The sequence below is a fragment of the Anabrus simplex genome, chromosome 5, assembly GCF_040414725.1.
Source record: "Anabrus simplex isolate iqAnaSimp1 chromosome 5, ASM4041472v1, whole genome shotgun sequence".
NCBI classification, from domain to species: domain Eukaryota; kingdom Metazoa; phylum Arthropoda; class Insecta; order Orthoptera; family Tettigoniidae; genus Anabrus; species Anabrus simplex.
In genome coordinates, this window is record NC_090269.1 from 341653701 (window position 1) to 341676367 (window position 22667).

The 22667-nt window shown below is 39.1% G+C and overlaps 1 long non-coding RNA gene across 2 annotated transcripts in view; it reads left to right on the plus strand.

Annotated features, from left to right (window-relative positions):
* Positions 1-22667, plus strand: part of LOC136874086 (uncharacterized) — a 57464-nt gene that overhangs the window by 32545 nt on the left and 2252 nt on the right. For both annotated transcript variants that reach the window (XR_010860217.2, XR_010860218.2), the window contains exon 2: positions 6428-6509. This is a non-coding gene — a long non-coding RNA (uncharacterized lncRNA). The remainder of the gene's footprint in view (positions 1-6427; positions 6510-22667) is intronic.

Here is a 22667-nt window from a genome sequence, read left to right on the forward strand (position 1 = left end):
TTCGTGTGGCTGTTGGTCACAATATTGTGAAGAGTGTTTCCCGCTCTCGCATATAAACATACACACGCCGCACTGAAGCACTCTGTCTTGACTTGGCAGCCGTTGAGAATGGAGCTCCCATTGGATGTTACCGCCAAGTGCGAAGTGCGTGCAGTTATTCGGGTTTTGAATGCAAAAGGTACTGATCCGATTGAAATCCATCGCCAATTGACGGAAGTGTATAGTGAGTCGTGCATGGATGTCAAAAATGTTCGTAAGTGGTGTAGAGAGTTTGCAGCTGGTCGGACTGAAGTTCACGATGAACAAAGGAACGCGAGACCATCAATTTCTGCCGAGGCAGTCGTGAAGGTTGAACAAATTCTGCGTGAAGATCAGCGGATGACCCTGGATGATCTCTGCACTTTGGTTCCTGAGGTTTCCCAAAGCGCCGCTCACACAATTTTAACGGAAAAGTTGAAATACCGGAAGGTTCACGCGAGATGGGTGCCACGCATGCTGACTGAAGACCACATGCGGCAACGAGTTGATTCTTTCCGCGCATGTCTTCAACGCTTTACGGCCGAACAGGACAACTTTTGTACTCAATTGTTACAGGTGGCAAAACCTGGAAGATCCACTTTACACCTGAGACTAAGCAACAATCACTCTAGTGGCGGCATCCCTCTTCGCCAAAGCTGCGGAAATTCAAGCAAACACAATCTGCCGGTAAAGTCATGACAGCTGTGTTTTGCGATCAAAAAGGGGTCGACTTTATGCCCGCTGGGACCACAATTAACGCTGACAGGTACTGTGAGACCCTGAAAAAACTCAGGCGGGCATTTCAGAACCGGAGAAGAGGAATGTTAAGCAAGGGCATAAACATTCTCCATGACAACGCTTGCCCGCACGTCGCCCGGCAAACCGTTGCTCTCCTGAAACAGTTTTAGTGGAACATCACCCACCCACCCACCCACCCACCCTCTAGTTCCGACTTGGCTCCCAGTGACTAACACTTGTTCCCTAAGTTGAAAGAACATTTGGCTGGAAAGCGATTCAGCACAGACGCAAGGTGAAAGATGAGGTTCACAACTTCCTGAACAGCATGGCGGCGAGCTGGTATGACATGGGCATACAAAAACTGTCACAGCGTCTACAAAAATGCATCGACTGAAATTGGGATAGAAAAATAGCTAAATGTTCAAGTTGTAAAATGATGTAAACCGTTCTAGAAATAAACAGGTCTATGTATTTATTAAAAAAAATAGGAGACCTAATTTTTGGGATTACCTTCGTAAGTGTCTGACAGGGTGGAATGCTCAGCATTGTTGGAGTTGATTCAATTACATGTTCCTCGCCACAATAATAGGCAAAGGTATATTTTCAATCTGCCTAAAGTGAGAACTATGGCTCAGGCAAACTCGTGGCTGCTGAGGGCCCTAATATCACTGAATGAGGTGAGTGAATCAGTGAACCTTTTTCACTCACCCCTCCCCGCCTCTAAAATTAGACTTGTCCTAACGACCTCAAGAACATAAGGTCCTCTTGGTATGTGTGTATATAAGTGTGTCTTAGATTTAGTTTAACCTTGGCAATTACTTTAGGAAATTAGTTTTCTTTATTCAAGGAGTATTTGTTGTATATAATGTTTCATTGAAACATCTCTATTTGGGTAAATGAATAAATCTTTTTATCTATCTATATATATCAGGGTAGTGTCTGTCTCTTGTCTGGAGGTTTGAGGTTGCTTGCCAGTTCATTCACTGTCTGGTGTGACAACTGAAATGAAGTTTACTTTGTGAGGTCAACTGAGGAGATGTGATGGACAGTAAACCCAGTCATCAGAGCCCATGTGATATGGCTGAGGAAGTTGTAATGCAGATCACAAGATTCCAATACCTGCAGATCATTTGACTGGACAACTGTTCTGTGGGGAGGCCAGAAATCCCTAACAGGCTGTATATAAAATTTTTTTTAAATGTCATGGTGCAGCAGCTCTGATGGACCTTGGCCCACAAAGCGACCTGTGACGTGTGGTCAGCACAGTGAATCATCTCGGCTGTTGTTCTTGGCTCTTTCTAGGCTAGGGATGCTATTTCAGCAATTGCTAACTCCTCAATTGTTCTTGTGTAGGCCGAGTGGACTTCGAACCAGCTCACCGATCCAGGTAAAAGTCCCTGACCTAGCCACGAATCAAATCAGGGTCCTCCAAGTAAGAGACAGGCATACTACCCCTAGACTGCAATGGGCTGTATGAGCATTTTAAAAATGTATTCCTATTTTAGTCACCTTTGAGAGTAATTGATATTACTGAGCTGTCGTACTCATTCAAATTCTTTTGAAGCACACGCTTTCCTTTTTTTTCTTTTTACTCTTCTTGGATCACTGGCTCCTTTTTATTTTTACCTTACTGATTGTGGCAAGAAATTCAAAGACATTGTGGTTAATTCTCATCTCTGAATTTAACTGCATGTAATTGAATTTAATTATACTGTATATTATGAAGTGGAAGAATCTGTCCTTTACCATATACTGGAGAGTGGCTGATATATTAGTTACTTATGATCTAAGATTGTTATATGCAAGCTTGTTAATTTCTAAATAACAGTCAAACATTGTACAAAGTTTATGGTATTTCAATCCTAAGTCTTAATGAAAAATAACATTGTGTCATATTAATAGAGAAATTCTAGATGTCATAAATGTTGAGACATATTTGTTAATACTAGCTGTTGCTCCTGTCATTGACTTTTTTGATAATGGCAGCAGTAACACCATCTAGCGGAGATGACTGGCTGCAGAAATGAGGGAGAACACACCTCAACAAATAATAATGCTGGTCAACAAAATTGAGGCTTTTGTATGTTAAAAGGGAAACAATGGGTGACTCAAAGTGACATTTTTGTAATCATTTCAAATGTTTTTACAGAACTTTATCAAAAATGTGAAAAACATATCAGATGTAAGGCTTTTCAGGCGTTTCCTCTATTAACCACCGTTTCGTCTTAGGTCTGACACTAGATTTATCGAACCAGCTCACCGATCCAGGTAAAAGTCCCTGACCTAGCCACGAATCAAATCAGGGTCCTCCAAGTAAGAGACAGGCATGCTACCCCTAGACTGCAATGGGCTGTATGAGCATTTTAAAAATGTATTCCTACTTTAGCCACCTTTCAGAGTGTCAGACCCTATCCACTGACGCTGGGGTGTATGTAGGTGAACTTATCAGAAGCCCTTATAAGAAGCACAGTCTGATAACTGCATACGGGAGATAAATCTCCACAATGGAATTATTGCCCGCCTAGCAATTCCGAATGGAAAATTCTAAATTCCCTCCATGGGAATTTAAAATTTTCCATTTAGAACTTTATCACTCTGGGTTTTTGAATAATCACTTGTGAAGTCATCATCAATATCCCACTCCAGTTGCTCGGGTGTGGTTAACAAGCCTCCTACACTCCTTTCTGTCCTTCCTCTTTTCCTGCTCCATACTTCCGCCACCATGCGTATCATCTCTGGTGCTCTGAAGCCTACTGCAACGCACTGGCTGCCAGTCCTGTCCCACATTGCTCCACCAAGCCTGGGATGTTCAAGAGCCCTTGTTCAAGAATATAAGATCATGTCCAGTCCAACTCTATCCATCCACAGGGATGTTGTGCATCTCTGGAGACAAAGGCTGAAATCCTGTAAGCCACTACTTCCGCCACCATGCGTATCATCTCTGGTACTCTGAAGCCTACTGCAACGCACTGGCTGCCAGTCCTGTCCCACATTGCTCCACCAAGCCTGGGATGTTCAAGAGCCCTTGTTCAAGAATATAAGATCATGTCCAGTCCAACTCTATCCATCCACAGGGATGTTGTGGATCTCTGGAGACAAAGGCTGAAATCCTGTAAGCCACCTATGAAAAGAGGAATGGAAAGAGCAATGGTTTTGTACAGCTCCGGAGTGGCCAAGCCTCTTTAATCCAAACCACGCCCCAGCTGGTTTCAGTTTGCCAAGAACGTGGTCATCACTAAACAGGTTTTGCACTAATTGTAGAAGATCTGCATTCTCCCTTCACCAGTGGGGCTTCAGGGACTCTCCGGCATGTGATTGTAATGCACTGGTCCAGACCATGCATCATACAAGACGAATGCCCCCTGCGTGCTTATGGTGGAGACTGGAAAGACTTTGCTGATGTCTCAGTATCCCAAGTGCAGTAGATAAATAATTTAGATATCCATGTGTAATTGTTCCCTACTTAGTACCATGAATTCTTTGCAGGTTTTATTTTGTATAATATTGTATATACTTGTCCATTATGTAAATTCCATACTTCCACCACATCCAATCCAGCTTCTCTAATGTTCCTCCAAATCTGATCCATCCACCTTCTTAGTCTTCAAACTGGTCTCTTTCCCTTAACTTCTCTTTCCAATTCCCTTCTTGCTACCTGTTCCTTTCCCATTATTTTTATATGTCCGAACCATCTCAGTCTTGCTTTCTGTATCTTCTGTACTAACGGTTATATATTTATTTCTTCTCTGAATTTTAATATTTTGGATTCTATCTCTTGTCTTTTTAACCGATGTTCTTAAAAATTTCATTTCTGCTACTTGGATCTTACTATCTTCTCTTATTAGTTACCAGTGTTTCTAGTACGTATGTTACAATTGGTATGAAGTACTGTTTATATAATGTTAATTTCGTTCTCTTGGATACTTTGTCATTCCATAAAAGCTCTCTGACTTGTAGTTCCCACACCTTAATCTTCGGGAATTTCCTGGTTGTTATATTTGGTACATTGTCTTTCAGATCTGCTAATAACCGGTGGTCGCTATTGAGGTTCTCGCTTGGAATCACCTTGACATCAGTCACAAGTCTACTTCTTTCTTTATGTGTAATGACATAGTCAATGACCCTCTTGCTCTTTCCATCCCAGCTGTAATGGGTAATCTTGTGACTGACTCTTTTGTCCCGAGCTGTGCGTTGAGGTCCCCCTCTCTTCACTGATGATCTCTTCTAGGTCTTCGAGCAACTTGTTCTTTTCATCTTGATTGCAACCAGTAACGCGCACCGCTGTGAGCTTGCACCCGGGAGATAGTAGGTTCGAATCCCACTATCGGCAGCCCTGAAGATGGTTTTCCATGGTTTCCCATTTTCACATCAGGCAAATGCTGTGGCTGTACCTTAATTAAGGCCACGGCCGCTTCCTTCCAACTCCTATGCCTTTCCCATCCGATCGTCGCCATAAGACCTATCTGTGTCGGAGCGACGTAAAGCCCCTAGCAAAAAAAAATCTCTGTTGTTACCATTCAGTATAGGGTATAGTTTTTCCTCAACTTTTTATTCCCTTTACCTTTCCATTTAGTTTCATTCAGTCCTAGGATTGATATTTTCCTTCTCTCTACGATATCTACTAACTTTTCACATTTCCCAGTCAAACTCATTACATCGATTGTTAGTATTCTAGTATGTTGTCTTCTCCGGGGTTGTTGCACAATCGCAAGGCTTGGCCTATCATCAGGCTGTAAGCAATCATGCCTGGCGTGGGTCTGCGAGTGCTGTTGTCTACTCAGAGTTCTTTGTTTGCATCCGAGGCTCATATAAGTGTTGAAAGCGATTGCAGTTACTCTCTGAACATAATAACCAAGATTAAAGGAATTCTATCAAGCCATTTTCTCGTGATGTTGTGACAAACACGCATGCAGAAAAATAAACCAACCTATTTTTTACTTCTGTATACCTAATTGAGATAAATAGAATGTATGAGGCCAAAATTTGAAGTGTACAGACAAAATTATTATTTATTTACATAGATGGTATCTTTTCTGAGAAGAACGAACTGGTGCAGGAAACCTGCATACAGGCCAACATAGTTTCACCACACTCAGCAAACTAGACTGCCAGTATGTCAGCTTTGTTGATTAACATATGACCTTGCTATGCTAACTGCTCATTCTTCTGACCATGGTAACATCATTTATTGTGAGCTTTGATGATTGGTATTTAGAGACTGGAGACACTGCTATGTCTTTCAATGATGTTACTCTGCCCTTGTAATGAATATTGTGCCTTAGCAGATCATGTTGGTGGCAGACGATAAGAGCAAAAGAGGGCTGTGCCCATAAAGAAAAAGCTTGCATGGAGATAGCTCTGTTAAGCAATGTTTATTCTTCAAAATACTGTAAAATAATCATGTTCTCATTCTTGATCTGTTTAGTGTCTTTCTTGTATTATTTGTGTGATACTGTACAGTGCATTATGATAGTCCTATAGTAAGGCCTTCCGTTAAAACATGCTAATACCGTGTCAGCAGAAGGCTAGCTGCTTTTGGACATGACTGCGGTCACTTAGATACACAACTTGCAACCTGACATACTGACTGCTACTGTTGAGAGACTGTCTGAATGCCCTGCAATATGTCATACTACCTAAATATAACTTTTAAAAAATATGTATGTTACAGGCAATACTTTTAAGAGCCCCGAAAATTGGCGATGCATCTGACTCGTGCCACCAAGTATGCTGTGAGGATTTCACTTACGCAGGTAAATGTTTACATCATTACAATATTTAGACTACTGTAACACCCAAATCTTAGACTTAATGGCTTTATGTAGTGGACAAAAAAAGTAATTTAGCAGATTTCGGAGAAACAGGTGCAACTGCCGATGGATTTTGACATTCTTATGTAGTCACTCGTTCACAGAAGCTCCCTCTGTGGCAGTGTTGACCTCTGGATCCCAAGATTGCAGGTTCAAAACTGACAGAGGTAGTCTGATTTTTGAAAGTTCAGGAAAAAGTCCATTCAGCGCTCCATTCTTATGACATCTACATTTAAAAGATCTTTGTTGGCATATTTGATGTTTGCCCAATAAAATTCATTTGTATTCAGCAATAAGATTTCTTCAAGGAAACTTCTGGGTATATGAATACAGTTCTGCTTTTATTTTGAAAATTATTTTACTTCTATTGTAGAGTAGAACTCTGAAAATTATTTAAAGTTAAAAAGGTCATAATTGATATGTATTGAACTGAGAATCACTATGTTAAAAAGAGAGGTTCCACCTATATATACCATTGTATTGAATAGGTGGAACCTCTCTTTTTTTTTACATTGTGAGAACTCTGGAAATCCGAACTAATTGGGGCTATGGTATTTTTGGATTCAGAAATGTTTGGATTACCTGAAATATATGTAATACTCTTTATAGTAGGCATACAGTACACAGTTACATCTACAATATTAGCAGCCACTTGGTAAATGTTATGGTTATATTGTGTTATGTTACCAGAGGTTGTACTTACAAGCATGCCTGTAGATGACAGGAAGAATGTTAACTCTACCGCATCCGTGATAGCTGTGAATTTCACTCAATATGAACAATATTAATGACTGCCAGTCCAAAGGTAGACATATAAACAGGAGATTACGTAGATTAATTACCGGTACGTAAGGAGAGATTCAACAAAGAAATATGATTATGCCAAAAACAAAGTAATATTCGAGGAAGATATCTTAGTGGAAACACATACTGTATGTTCATGAGCATTATGGGCTCTACCCATGAGGGGTCCATGGATATTAGCATTTAGACTATAAATATCTGAAAAACAAACATTCCAAGAAAACCATTTTATTGTAGACCGACTAATACTAACAGTATTGGGATATTTGGTATAAAGCAGTTATTAATTACATGACTAGTATGGAATTCCACTACAGGGAGTAACAAAATAGGTCACAAAATAACCTCACTTCTAGGATATAAAGTAATATAAACAGTTCACCACCAAAGAATCAAACAGCTGTCTTAGAAAGTTCCTAAAACAAGGATAAGATTGAGAAATAATTAGATGGGAGACAGTAAAAGGGCTAGTATCGATAAAAGGAAGTTAGATTAGAGTATTCAGGGTGATTTGCAAGACACCAATCTTCTTCTTCATAGTCCCCCTGACGTTGGCGATCACTGTGGCGAATGCAGAACGATCTCTAGCTAGGTGGAAAAGTCTTTCACCACTGTGAATTCCAGTCCATTCTTTGATGTTTCCAAGCCATGATGTTCGCCTCCTCCCGACACCTCTTCGACCCTGTATTTTGCCTTGTACAATCCGCTGTAAGATAAGGTAACGGTCATTTCTAAGGATGTGGCCAAGGTAAGAGATCTTCCAGAGTTTCATTGTTTGAACGAGTTCCCGACTTGCTCTTGCCCTTCTGAGTACTTCTTGGTTCGTTAGTCGTGCAACCCACGAAATCCTGAGCATCCTACGGTGGATCCACATTTCAAAGGCTTCCAAGCGTTTCACTGATATGTTCTTGAGAGTCCATGTTTCCACACCATATAGCAAGGCTGACCATATATAGCACTTGACCATCCTCTGTCTAAGTTTTAAATTTAAGTAGTCATTGCAAAAGAAAGATTTCATTTTTGTAAATATTTTTCGTGCTATTGCTATCCTCTGTTTCACTTCTTTCTCGGGATCAAGTTGTTCAGTGACAATGGCACCCAGATATTTAAAAGTGGTTACTCTCTCAATCTGTCGGTTGTTTAGTTGTAAGATTGCCTCAGCATTGGCACGTCTGCTGAAGATCATGAACTTGGTCTTGTTTACATTTATTTTTTAGTCCCATATCCTCACTTACTGCACTGATATTATTGAGCAGGAGCTGGAGACCTTCAAAATTGTCATACAGGATGACTGTATCATCCGCATATCTTATGTTGTTAATTATGCCGCCATTTACTTTTATTCCATATTGTTGATTTTCTAAAGCTGTTTTGAAAATTTTATCCGAGTAAAGGTTGAATAACAATGGAGACAAAACACAACCTTGTCTAACTCCTCTTTGGATGGCTATCTCGTTTGTAGTTTGATTTCCGATTCGGACAACGGCCTTTTGTCTCCAGTAAAGGTTTTCAATAATGCGGATATCTTTGCTGTCAACTCCTATATCCTTTAGAAGTTCTACAAGTTTTGGATGTTGTACTCTGTCAAATGCCTTTTCAAAATCAATGAAACAAGCAAATACTTCTTGCTGTTGATCTAGACTGTTCTGAATTAGGATATTTAGCGCAAACAATGCTTCCCTTGTACCAAATGAATTTTCTTGTTCACACTTAGTCTTGATTCTGTTATGTATTACACGAAGGAATACTTTTAAGTGTGTGGCTCATGAGGCTTATTAGCCTATAATCATTACACTTGCATGCCTTTTGCTTCTTTGGCAACGTGATGAATGTAGATAACAGCCAGTCAGATGGGATGTCTCCAGTATTATATATAGTATTGAACAACTTTACCAAGAATTGGATATTGTCTTCGTCAATCATTTTAAGAAGTTCTACAGGGATGTTATCTGGACCTGGTGATTTCTTGCTTTTTGAAACTTTCACAGCATATAGCACTTCTGATTTAAGAATGTCAGGGCCTTCACAATTAGCTCGTTGGTTAGATTCCTCACCTCTCTGATCACAGAAAAGTTCTATCAGATAATTTTCCCAAGTATTTAAAACTTCTTCTTCATTAATAATAGGCCTGTTTGTAACATCAACCAGTACAGAAAGGTTACGTTTTCTGTACATGCCAGCTATTTCCTTTAATTTTCGATGTATATTGAACAGATCATGTTTAGACTGAAAGATTTCCATTTCCACACATTGTTCTTTCATCCAGTTCTATTTCGCAGCACGTATTTCTTTCCTTATGTGGCGTTGTAATTTTTTGTATTCCTCGGCATCATTTTTTACTAATCTTCGTTGTTCCATTAGTTCAAGAATATCATCTGTCATCCATTTCTTTTTCTTCATTGGATGTATCTTTTGATCTTTGTTTTGAAGAAGTATCTCTACCCGACTCTTAAACTGATTCCATAAATCATTTGCTGTTTCACAGTTATTGGTATTGATTTCTTTTAAATGCCTATTCAAATCCTGAGCAATTTTCTGCCGAGCTTCACAATTTTGCAGATTAGGTGTATTTAGTACCTTTCTTCTAGGCTTATTCTTCATGATTTTCAGACGAACTCTTACGTTAGCTATCAATGGATTATGATCCGAGGAAATATCTGCACCTGGATATGCTGCGACTCTTTTGATGGAATTTCTGAAACGCTTATTTATCAGAATGTAATCAATTTGGTTCCTTGTTGAGTCAGGATTCTGAGGATCATCTTTAGGAGCTTTCCATGTGTATAAACGACGTTTTGGAAGTTTGAACCATGTATTGGTGAGAACCATTTGATGTTCTACACAAAATTCGCACAGCTTTTCTCCCCGGTCATTACATTTACCAAGCCCAAATTCGCCTACCAAGTCGGAAACGACGCCCTTGACCAATTTTTGCGTTGAAATCACCCATTATGACAGTTATTTCATCCTTCTTCAAGTCTTTAAGAACAGTTCCAAGTTGTTCATAGAATGTTTCTACTTCGTCATCGTACTTTTTGTCCGCTGTTGGTGCATATATCTGCAAGATGTTTACGTTAAAAGGTGAGCATGAAAGCTGTAATAACATGATTCGATCAGAGACTGGTACAAAGTTGCTGACATACTTCGTAAGTTCAGAATTGATAAAGATTCCGACTCCATTTCTATGATCTTTATCATTATCTTCACTACCAGAGTAATAGAATGTACCATCATCACGATGACATTTACTTGCACCCGGCCAGCGAACTTCACTAATTCCCATTAATGATGATCTTAATCCAACCATTTCCTTGATAAGATTGTCAAGCTTGCCAGCTGCATAGAGACTTCTGACGTTCCAAGTCCCCATTCTTATTGCGGAATTCACTAATTTGAGCCGGGAGATTCTTAGCACCCCTCGCCCATTTAAGGGCTGCCCGGGACTAGGGGCCCGTTTCTTTCTGATTCCTCGCCATAGTGATTTCCTGGGAATTTATACCAGTGTGGTTTCCCCTTGCCTTCTCTGGTGTAGACTCAGCCGCCCCTAACAGGGAGAACAGACGCTGTTGGTAGCTGCTCCTAACATGAAGTACAGACGCTACCTGATGGATTCTAGTGGCGTTTCCTCCACTAAGGGACCATCACCCTCCTAAGGGAGCTCCTCCACCATAAGCTGCTGGCTCCTTTAGGGTGTCAGGTTATTTCCCGCCGCCCAACACTCGGCGTTGAGTCGCTGGCTGTACGGTCTACTCCATACCGTAGCAGGATAACCTGGCCAGACAGGAAAGACACCAATACAATACATCAATAAGTCTGCCTCTGTGGATCAGTGGTAGTGTATCGGCCTCCGGATCCCAAGATAGCGGGTTCAAACCCGGCAGAGGTAGTCGGATGTTTGAAGGGCGGAAAAAAGTTCATTCGACACTCCATGTCGTACGATGTCGGCATGTAAAAGATCTCTGGTGACACATTTGGTGTTTACCCGACAAAATTCATTAAATCTCAGCCATAGACGCCCAAGACAGTTTTGGTTTACCCGGTCTGCCATCTAGTGGGCCTAGAGTAAAACGGAACGTCGAAATTGACGAGCAGACAGTCAGATGGCGTCAAATTGAAATGTCTGTACACGGTAGCTGAGGCCATACAATTATTATTATTATTATTATTATTATTATTATAAGTCTACACATTTGTGAGACCATGAATTTCCTTTCTCGATTTACAAAGAGATCTCAATAGAAATACTCGCATAATAAAACACCCAGAGCCTCTGTGACTCAGGCGGCAGCACGCCGGCCTCTCTCTTCTGCGTTCTGTTGTTCAAATTCCGGTAACTCCGTTTGAGATTTGTGCTCGACAAAGGGGCGGCAGGACAGGTTTTTCTCTGGGTACTCCAATTTTCCCTGTCCTCTGTCATTCCAGCAACACTCTCCAATATCATTTCATTTCATCTGTTGGTCATTAATCATTGACCCAGAGGAGTGCGACAGGCTTTGGCATCTGGCACAATTCCCATTCCTGACCTGGTTGAATGACTGGAAACAGGCTGTGGATTTTCATTTTCAATAAAATACCCATCAGAAAAGGATATGTTAATATACTGCCTGTTTACAACAATTGAAAACAACTACATTCTGATGAAAGTCACTGTATCAGTAACCATGACACTGAACAGGTCCAGTAGGGCAAAATTGAACAAGAGGTTTTTTTTTTTTTTTTAAAGTGAACACCAGAGTTTGAATAAATGTTCCAGTGTTCTCGGAAGCACAGGATATTCACTTTGAGACAGGCAGATAAAGTCTGAACACAATATTTTTCTTAAAAGCAGTCTAGGATAAAAAGGGAGAGCAGAAGAAAGCAGAAAAAAAGAGGTAAACCTTGCAATGCACCATAGATTAGGTCCGGAATCACATGCTACTCCAAACACGAGTAACGGCAGGCGTAGCCGAAGTGAGGAAATTCAAGTTTTTTTTTTTTTTTTTAAAGATCGCTGGGAAGATCCAGCTTTACCAGATAAAATAGAGATCTCTTCCCCTACCTGAATATAATCCCCCCCTGTGGGTGGGGGCGGTAGAATAACACCCACGGTATCCTCTGCCTGTCTTAAGAGGTGACTCAAAGGGGCCCCAGGGGTCTTTCTGTTGTTGATGAAAATTCTTCCAGGAGGTTTTCCCTTTTGAATGCTTTTCCGTTGTCGGGAGTCATTGTCTCTACTTTAATTAATCTTCATATGAACATTTATACTTTGCTACATAACTTAACACTAGTAGTGTTAGAAAAAAGGGGAATTTTAGCCAAATCCTACAATTTGTCCTATTGCTATGACTTGGGCATCAACTTCCTGTGATTGTTTTTTATTTTTTTATTTTTTTTTAATTCCCTCTCACCTGAGATCTCACTAGATTGTATTCATTAACCATCAGTAAATTTTACATTTACAATATTAAACCCTTAGTTGGAAATATAGAGCATAACTATCACAAACAAAGATCCTTAGTTTGACAATGATCAGAATCTCTCAGTGCGTGAATACGCACAGAGATCTGAAAATCCACATCAATAAATACAAATTAGAGTACACAGATTCATAAATACATCACAACCACACAATCACCTCAAAATTACGGAAATAATTTGTTGCCATATGGGTATTATTATTATTATTCATATTATTATTATTATCATCATCATCATCGGGTGGATGGACAATGGAGATTATTGCTTAATGCAGTGGTTTATAGGGAAAGTTAATCTATAATAGATACGATGAGAAAAAGAATTGCCTTTTTCTGTCATCTTTCTAGATTAAATAGGATAATAAAACGACTGTTTAATTACTTTTGGAAAAGTAAAACAAAAAATAATTGGTTTAAAGAAGTTCAGAATGATTTAGAAGAGCTGAATATTACAATGAAGCAAATTGAAAATAGAGAAGAAAAAAGGATTCTCAAGAACAAACAAATAAGATTGTCATTAAAAACTGTACAACACAAACAATATGTTACATCTGATGAAGAAAGGGCAGCCACGTCATCCAGAATGAAGAGGTTTTGGGAAAGGAAGAAGATGATGCAAGTTAAATCTTCAGTTAATTCTTTAAGATAAATGTATTTGGGTTCGATTTAAGTGCTCCAATGTGGGCGGAAACTATGTAAATAATAATTATTATTATTACATCACGAGCCCTCAGATTTTGTAGATGACTCTACCATGACGGCACACGCGACTTGTAGCAGTGAATATAGACACAGAATGAGACGACAATTGATCACGATCAGACAATAATAATCAACCACAGCCACGTACAATCAAGGATAAATTCATATATAACACATGCTCAATCGCATAAAACCAAATCCTAAATCATAGCAGGCACATCTTTAATTTGTTGTTGAGTTTATTTCATATTATTTCACTAATGACCAACGTGCACCCTAGTAGTTGCCACGTGGTTATAATTAATTCCTCATTTTAGTTAGCCGATCGTGCACCACCTTCACCGTATGGATTCAGTTCCACATCATTACAGTCAAATCTGGGATTTTCGGCATTTCCACATTCACTTCAACAAAAATTTTATCTCGACAACCTGTTTAATTATCTCGCCCTAAACCTTTACTTTTATTTCCATGATTATTATTCTCGATCTCGTGAAGGAATGAAATAAATCTTATGATCAGATTTAATTAATCATAATATGTCTGTTTCTATAAGTATTTTAATTTATTATTATTATTATTATTATTATTATTATTATTATTATTTGCGAATGAGCCCATTAGGACTACGCAAAGTACTTAGAGACAGGCATTTGCCTTTCTTTGTGCCCACACTTCCTTCATTCGTTTGCTGTGTGCTTCTTTTCTCTTTTGAGACCATGTTGTTCCGGTCTTCTTCCTTGGTTCCTCCTCTTGGTCAACTTGCCACTTATGAACTTTGACTTTGAAGATAACCCGGCTTTTGATGTCTTGAGGTGTAATTCCTGCCAGTTTGAGATCTGTTTTAATTTCGCCAATCCATTTTATTGTGTCCGTTTTGGCTTTACTTTGGTTTTCATAAAATTCAACTATTTGCTTGGTAAGTCTATCTGGGTTCATCCTTTTTAAATGTCCAAAGAATCTTAATCTGCGTTTTCTGATGTCGCTGTGAATGTTAGAAAATTGTTTGATTTCCTGTTTCCCTCTTGAGGCGGTACTGTTCATCTACGAGTTTTGGGCCTAAAATTTTTCTAATGATCTTGCGTTCCTTTTTCTGAATATTTTCTAGATCAGTTTTCCTGTTTAAAATTAGTGTCTCTGATCCATAGAGGCATTCTGGTTTTATTACTGTATTATAGTGTCTTCGTTTTGCATGCTTGGAGAGACACTTTTTGCTATAGGTATTTTGGGTGAGTCTATATGCAGTTTCCATTTTTTGGCATCTAACTTTATTGGCTTTTGTTTCTATTCCATTCTCCTGAATTATTTCACCAAGATATTTGAATTGCTGGACCAGATTTATTTTGCCATATTTTGTCTCCATGAATTTAGGGGCTTCTTTGCTGCAGGTCATGTATTCAGTTTTTTCAAACGATATTTGGAGGCCGACTTTTTCCGCTGTTTCTTTCAGGAGTTCAATCTGGTTTATGGCTGTTGAAACGTCACGAGTTGAGATTGCCAGATCGTCCGCAAATGCCAGGCAGTCTACTGCTAATTTGCCCCTACCAAGAGTGATTGGTTGGTCAATCTTGAGGACAGACTTCTGTTTGCGCCATTCCTGTATTACCTTTTCAAGGACGCAGTTGAAGAGTAGTGGAGAGAGCCCATCTTCCTGTCTTACTCCTGTTTTGATCAGAAAAGGGTCTGAGATTTCCCCCAATGAATTTAACCTTAGATTTTGTGTCTGTCAATGTCTCTTTTACAATTGCGAGTGTTTTCCGGTCTAGACCCTGTTCTTTTAATATCTGAAACAGTGATTGACGATCAACTGAATCATAGGCCTTTTTGAAATCAACAAAAGTACAAATTACATTTTTGCTACAAATTCTCTGATGCCTTAGGATTAACTTTAGGTTCAAAATTTGCTCTGGACATAAACGGCCTGGTCTGAAACCTGCTTGATATTCTCCAATTTTTGGTTCTAGTTGCTGTTGGGCTCTATCAAGAAGGCACTGAGATAAAATTTTGTAGGCAACAGATACCAATGAGATTCCTCTGTAGTTATTTACGTCTGTTCTGTCTCCTTATGTAAAGGATGAATTAGTGCACTTTTCCAATCTTCTGGAATTTGTTCTGTTTCCCAAATCTCTTGGATGATACCGGTGAATTCTTTTATAGTATTTGGGCCTGCTGATTTGAGAATTTCTGCTATGATCCCATCCTCACCTGCAGCTTTATTAATTTTAAGTCGTTTTATCTGTCTGGTAATTTCTTCTTCATCCGGTGGTACTGAATTTGGGTTTGTGAAGTCAGTTTCTTGCGGTGGAAATCTTTGTGTTGGCTCTGGGCAGTTAAGCAGTTCTTCAAAATACCTTGCAAGTTCGGTGCAGTTTTCTTGATTGTTCAGTGCAAATTGCCCATTTACTTTCTTAAAGCAAAGGTTTTGTGGCTGATACCCTGTTAGCTTTGTTTTGAAGTTCTTGTAGAAATTTCGTGTGTGGTTTTTTTCGAAGTCCTTTTCAATTTCTAGTAGTTGATCTTTCTCGAATTTCCTTTTAGTCTGTTGGATTAATTTCGCTGCCTCTTTCCTGACTGTCAAAAACATTTTGCGATTCTTGTCGGTCTTTTTGCTGTTCCACTTATTGTATGCATTCTGCCGGTATTGGATGGCTTGTTCACAGTCTGCGTTCCACCAAGGGTGTTTTTTTTCTTTTCTGCAGAGGAATCAGTGTTTGTGCTGTTTCACTTAGTTTGGTCTTGAGTTGCTGCCAATTGTTGGACTGCTTTTTCTCTAATTCTTCAGTGAGAGATGGCTGGATCCGACTATCAAATTTTGGAATTATTTGCTTCCTTCTTCTGAACCTTTGGGGTATCAACTGTAGTTTGACTCTTGTCAGATAGTGGTCTGAGTCTATGTTTGCACCCTTCCTTACTTGGACATTCATAATTTCTCTGTGGTTTGGGTATGAAATTACCACGTGGTCAATTTGAAACTCGCCCGAGAGGAAGTTGGGTGATCTCCATATCATTTGTTTAGGTTTCTTCCTGAAGTGAGTCGACATGACTTTAAGGTTGAATGCCCTGCAGAATTCGACTAATCTCCATCCATTTTGGTTCGTCCATTTATGTGCTGGGAATTTTCCAACTGTTTTCCTGTATTTCCTTTCCTTGCCTAGCTGAGCGTTGAAATCTCCTAACAGAATTTTGACGTGGTTTTGAGGAATTTTTGATGCTGTTTCTTCTAGTATTTTCCAGGATTTGTCTACCTTCTCGCGATCTGTTTTATTGTCTTCATTGACTAGCACATGTGCATTGATCAGTGTGTATGATTTGTTTGCACACGTTAGGGTGATTGTCATTAGCCTATTGTTTACACATTTCACACCTGTTACTGAGTTAAGTATGCTCTTCTTGACTGCAAAAGCAACTCCTAAATGTGGTGTGTTTTTGAGAATCTGTTTGTCTATTTTACTTTTGAAGAGTCTGTAGTTCCTGAAATCCATTGCGTGTTCGTCAGTCAGCCTCGTTTCTTGGAGTGCCAGTATTTCTATTTTTTGATCATTTAGGGTTTGCTCTAGTTTGTACAACTTCCCTGCCCGCAAGAGAGAATTTATGTTCAGTGTTCCGAAAAATGTTTTGCTGTTTGGGCGAAGTTAGCCAGAGGTCTCAGACTCCCTCTGTTTGCGTGTCCAGCCAGACTCCCCAGAATCCGATAGTTTGGTTGTGCTGCTAATGTCAGCAGTGGATTGGTTACCACCTGGGGTACAAATTTGTTTCCTGCCACGCCTCATGGTACTTGATTATCCAAGTATTGGACCGTAGTCCAATTTCATAGAACTGGAGTGGATAGTTCCAGAACATACATTTCCAGCCGCACCTCTGGTGAACAGATGCTGACCACTTTGCCGCTTGCTACAAGTCAGACGCGAAGTGGATTTCAGTCAGTTCTTCCGCCCTCTCCGCCATCGGGATGAATCCTCTTCTGCCGTCGAGGCCGTTGACCATTTTCCTTGTTCCCTCAGTTGATCCGCGGGTGCTTATTTGGCTACGCCTTACTCGCACCTGTCCTGCATATCTACAGGAACTTTCCCTATCAGCCATTGGGACGCGTCGTGTCGGGTTTGAGGGCCCCCACCCCAGTGTCTTACATAGTTATGCCTCACTCCTACTCAGTTCAGAGCTAGACCCCCACGCAAGCTGACTGGGCACGGATTATTATTATTATTATTATTGCCTCATTATATTAGTGGTGACCTTTTAAGATCATAAGTAACACACACATATAACACTAATGAACTAGCAACACACATGCTCTACTTAACCAACACCAAAGTGAAAGGAAATTCAAACCTAATAGTAGAGAAATCGATCAGTCTAGAAAACAATCTTAGGATAAATCTACAGAAAAGAAAAAAAAATGGTTTAGTGGGTACTCATGTTTTTGATACAGACAGATTCAGCTGGGATACGTAGGCATGAACACAGGTCTCCTCTCTCGATTATGTTGGGTCGTACAAGTTCATTGTGCTGGCTCACACAATTACAGCTTAGAAGTACATGATGTCTGCACAGTCAGGCAATATGAAGTTGTGGTGATAATTCCTTGAAATTCTTGTGGAAATCCTCCCTTGCTGATCCATAACTGAAGATCTTGCTCTCGTAGTTAGGCTGAAACTGAGATTCAAATTAGAAGTTTGATCCACTTGTATTACACCACTAAGTTGTGCATTATTATACTTGTTTAACACTTGTTGCAAAAATGTACAACAGTTGTTGCCCCATTTCCTCTGGCACCATAGAATAATGTCCAATACATCTAACTCCTTATTAATCTCTCGATTATGTGTCCCACAGTTGTGTACCACACGCCGTAAACTGCTTAAAATTGTCTGTCGACTTGCGCCCTGTAGTACTCTGTGTTGTTCGTTTCCACAAGTTCAATTGTTAAATAACCTCTTCTCGACGTCTTGAAAGGTTAAGAAACACTATTAGGTTTATTGTCCACCCAATCATTGCACATCACTTTACAAGTGAAAACTATTTAATATAAAAACTTATTAAACATATTTTGGGACATGTTTCGTCTCTGTTTGAGACTACTTCAGCCATACTCACCATAAGACCTATGTGTCGGTGTGACACAAAGCCATTAGCCAAAAAAAAAGAAAAATTCAGCCATAAAATCATGTGGTAGATTACAAAACTCGTTGTTCGAAAATTGAAAAAATGGAAGAACCAAATGCCTTTTTAATAACTATTTGAGATACGCTAAACATATAAAATACATATTATTTACACAAAATTGACCTCACTTTCTGCAAAACCTTTTCTTATCTTCAATGTTAGAATTGAAATATAACTTGAAATATGACATGCCAGCCATAATGCCTTGTAACGGAATACAATGATCATTGTTGCTGTCTAGTAATTTAAAATGGAAGTTCCTTTATCAACTGTTGAGAAAACACTGAAGACAAAATATATACATTATTTAATAAAGTAGTTTTAACACTTACTGCAAACAATCTTTCTTCGATATTAAATTTGAACGACCTTACTTGAAAATGATACAAGCAGTGTTGGTATCTGGTAGTTTCAGTGTGTTGACTGAGGGAGATTTAAATTCTGGCCTTAGAGTAGGATTGGGAACAAATCCACATCAGAACATTTAAAAACTTAAACTCGTATGGAAATTTCTTTCAAAATTAAGCTATTCTGGTAGAAGAAATCTGTCACCATACTGAAACTACCAAATACCAACACTGTTTGTAACATTTTCAAGTAAGGTCGTTCAATTTAACGTTGAAGAAAGATTGTTTGCAAGAAGTGTTAAACTACTTTGTTAAATAATGTATATATTTTGTCTTCAGTGTTTTCTCAACAGTTCATAAAGGAACTTCCGTTTTAAATTGCTAGACAGCAACAATGAACATTGTATTCCGTTATGAGACGTTATGGCTGGCATGTCATATTTCAAGTCTAACATAAGATAACAAAAAGTTTTTGCAAGAAGTGAGGTCAGTATTGTGTAAATGTGTATTTTATATCTTTAGCATATCTCATAGCATTGGGTTCTTCCATTTTTCTCAATTTCTGAACAATGAGTTTTGTAATCTACCACATGATTTTATGGCTGAAGAAGTCTCGGAGACGAAACATCTCCCAAAATATGTTTAATATATTTCTACATTAAATAGTTTTCACTTGTAAAGTGATGTGTATTGATTCTTAATTTTAACTGTATCAGTACGGATATCTATATGATGAAGTTCGTAAGTTGACTTGAAAGTTTCAAAGTGTACTTCGGAATGAAGTAATCCACACAAAATCGTGGAATGAAATTCAAATTCAAAGTCAAAATACGAACTCATTAGGACATTTGCAGACCAGGTCCAAAAAATTAGGTAAACGTAGTCGAAGTTTCCAGATGTTTAATTCCAGACAAAGTTGTATCATTTAGACTCCTTCAAAAGAAAAGTTTGTCTCTTGACATCTTCTCTCTTCTTCAGAAAATATCAGGAAAAGAATAGGACTGTTCATGACTAAACAAGAAGACTGTGTTTGTTCGCCTCTCTCACGCCGTACTACTATTTCACCTCTTGACCAACAAACAAGTAAAGTGACATAGTCTCCCGATTAGTTTCTGTTGGTCGAGATTTTAGCTTAAATATGATTTGTCCCCTCATATCATTCCAGAAATCTGTCGCCCCTTCTCCAAACTTCTCTTGCATGAAGAGTACATCCCTGTGAAGTAGCTCATATGTCCTTGACCGCTTGACCCAGTTTCGGCTCTCATTGCTCTCAACGGGACAGCTTGGCTATCCGCTGATAACTGGTTTGTGCATGTGCATGAAATTTACACAAATTTAACCAAATCTCCATTTGTTCCCATAAGGTACCATTTGGACGGGTACAATATAAGAAAACATAAAGATCCAATAATATTGCCTTGAGGAATTCCTCTCTTAATGATTACAGGATTAGATAATGTCACCTACTCTAATTCTCTAAGTTCTGTTTTTGGAAATGTAGCCACCCATTCAGTCACTTTTGTCTAGTCCAGTTGTACTCATTTTTGCCAGTAATCTCCCATGATCTACCCTATCAAATTCCCCAGATAGTTCAATTAATTGTGATACAGTCCATTTGACCTCCCAATATAAGATAGCTGCTATATCTTGCTGAAATCCTACAAGTTGAGCTTCGGTGGAATAACCTTTCCTAAAGCCGAACTTTCTTCTATTGAACCCTGTCTAATATAATCAGAAATAATGCTTTCCCAAAGCTTACAAGCAACACATGTCAAACTGACTGGCCTGTCATTTTTGGCTTTATCATCTTTCCTTCTTATGCAGGGGCTACTATAGCAGCCCTCCATTTATTTGGTGTAGCTCCTTCATGCAAACAGTGATCAAATACTTCAGATATGGTACTATATCCCAACCCACTGTCTTCAGTATATCCCCTGAAATCTTATCAGTTCCAGCTGCTTTTCTAGTTTTCAACTTTTGTATGTTATTGTAAATGTCTTTATTGTAGGTACATTTCAATATTTTGATAGTATTAGTCACCTCCTCTATCTGGACACCAGTCTTATGACCTATCTTTCCATACTGTTGAGGAATACTTCTGCCTTCTGTAGATCCTCACATATACACTCTCCTTGTTCATTAATGATTCCTGGAATGTCCTTTGAACCTGTCTTTGTATGAATTGGGCTGTACTTTAATGATGCTTCCTGATATCTGCATTCTGTGTTACTCTGACCACCCAGCACCTCATTAATCCAGATATCAGAGGTTTTACTGTATTTGGTTTCCATATTCGAGCCTTAACGTCTTCCTCTTTGTCATTGTGCTCCCTAGGTAGACACAACTAACTTGCTCTCTATTTGCTTGCCAGATATGGTGAGCTGGTTGTTTGCAGTACCATTGATCCTTATGTCTTTGCCTTTGCAGCATTTATTTTTTGCTGCTTCTTATTCTGAATTCAACAGCTTCCGTTTCATGTGTTCCATGTTCTTGGACAGTAGGCAGATGTCATCAGGAAAGTCCAGATCTTCAAGGAAGGTATATTCCTCCCACTGTATATCTCTACTTTTCTCCTGCACTGACTTCTGCATAACTCGATCTAACATTAGTGAGAACAATGTAGGATAGGGTACAACCTTGGTGAATATCTGAGCTGATTGTGATAGGCTCGATTATGTTTCCTTCGTGCATGATTTTACATTTGTATTGGAGATTTTATCTGGAATGCTTGTTCATTGAGTGTATTTCACATTGCTTTCCAATTCAGAGGCAAATGCTTTTTCATAAACTATAAAGGTAAGATATAGTGGGCTCTGCCATTCTATGCTTTGTTCTAGAATTATTCAAGGAGTGTTTATAAGCTCTCTTCAGCTATGATTTTTGCAGAAGGCAGCTTGATCTTTGCGCAATTTGCAATCAACTCCGTCCTTGATTCAATTGAGAACGATTCTTGATTGTAATTTGCCGAGAATGGACAACGCTGTTGCGCCTCTCCAGTTGTTGCAATCTGCATTATCCCCTTTCTTTGGGATCTTTATGATTAGTCCTCTTTTTCCAGTCCCTTGGCAATTTTTCTTCTTTTTTTCAAAAATTGGCTTCAGTAGTCTGACAGATTTCAGTATCGACTTTCCGTTCCTCATTTGGTTCAGTACTGTTCATATTTCTGCAGTAGTTGGATATCTGGATCCACACATACAGTTGGTTACCTCTTGTCATGTGTTATGTCCTGTATTTCTATTAAGGACACCTGTGAAATGTTCCCTCCTCTCCAGCTGATCTTCTTGGGTTGTTAGCTGGTCTCCGGCTTTGCTTTTTATGGGCTGTTCGTTTTTTGAACTTTCTCTTGGACAAGGTTATTGTGATGCTTCACAGTTCCTTACTATCACCTGTATATGCAGTTTTCTTGGCTTTCTCCGAGAGTTCATTTACATATAGCCGGTGGTCCCTCCGGACACTTTTCTTCTCGTGATATCATTGTACTCCATTTGCAATTATTCTTCCTGTTTGTTAGTGCAGCTATTGATACTTTCGGACAGTCAGTCTCTGTTTTGTCATTCTTTATAGCCGAGCACTGCTTCGCATGTATCAAGCAAAATATTTTTTGTCTTATTCCATACTGTTTTGATGTC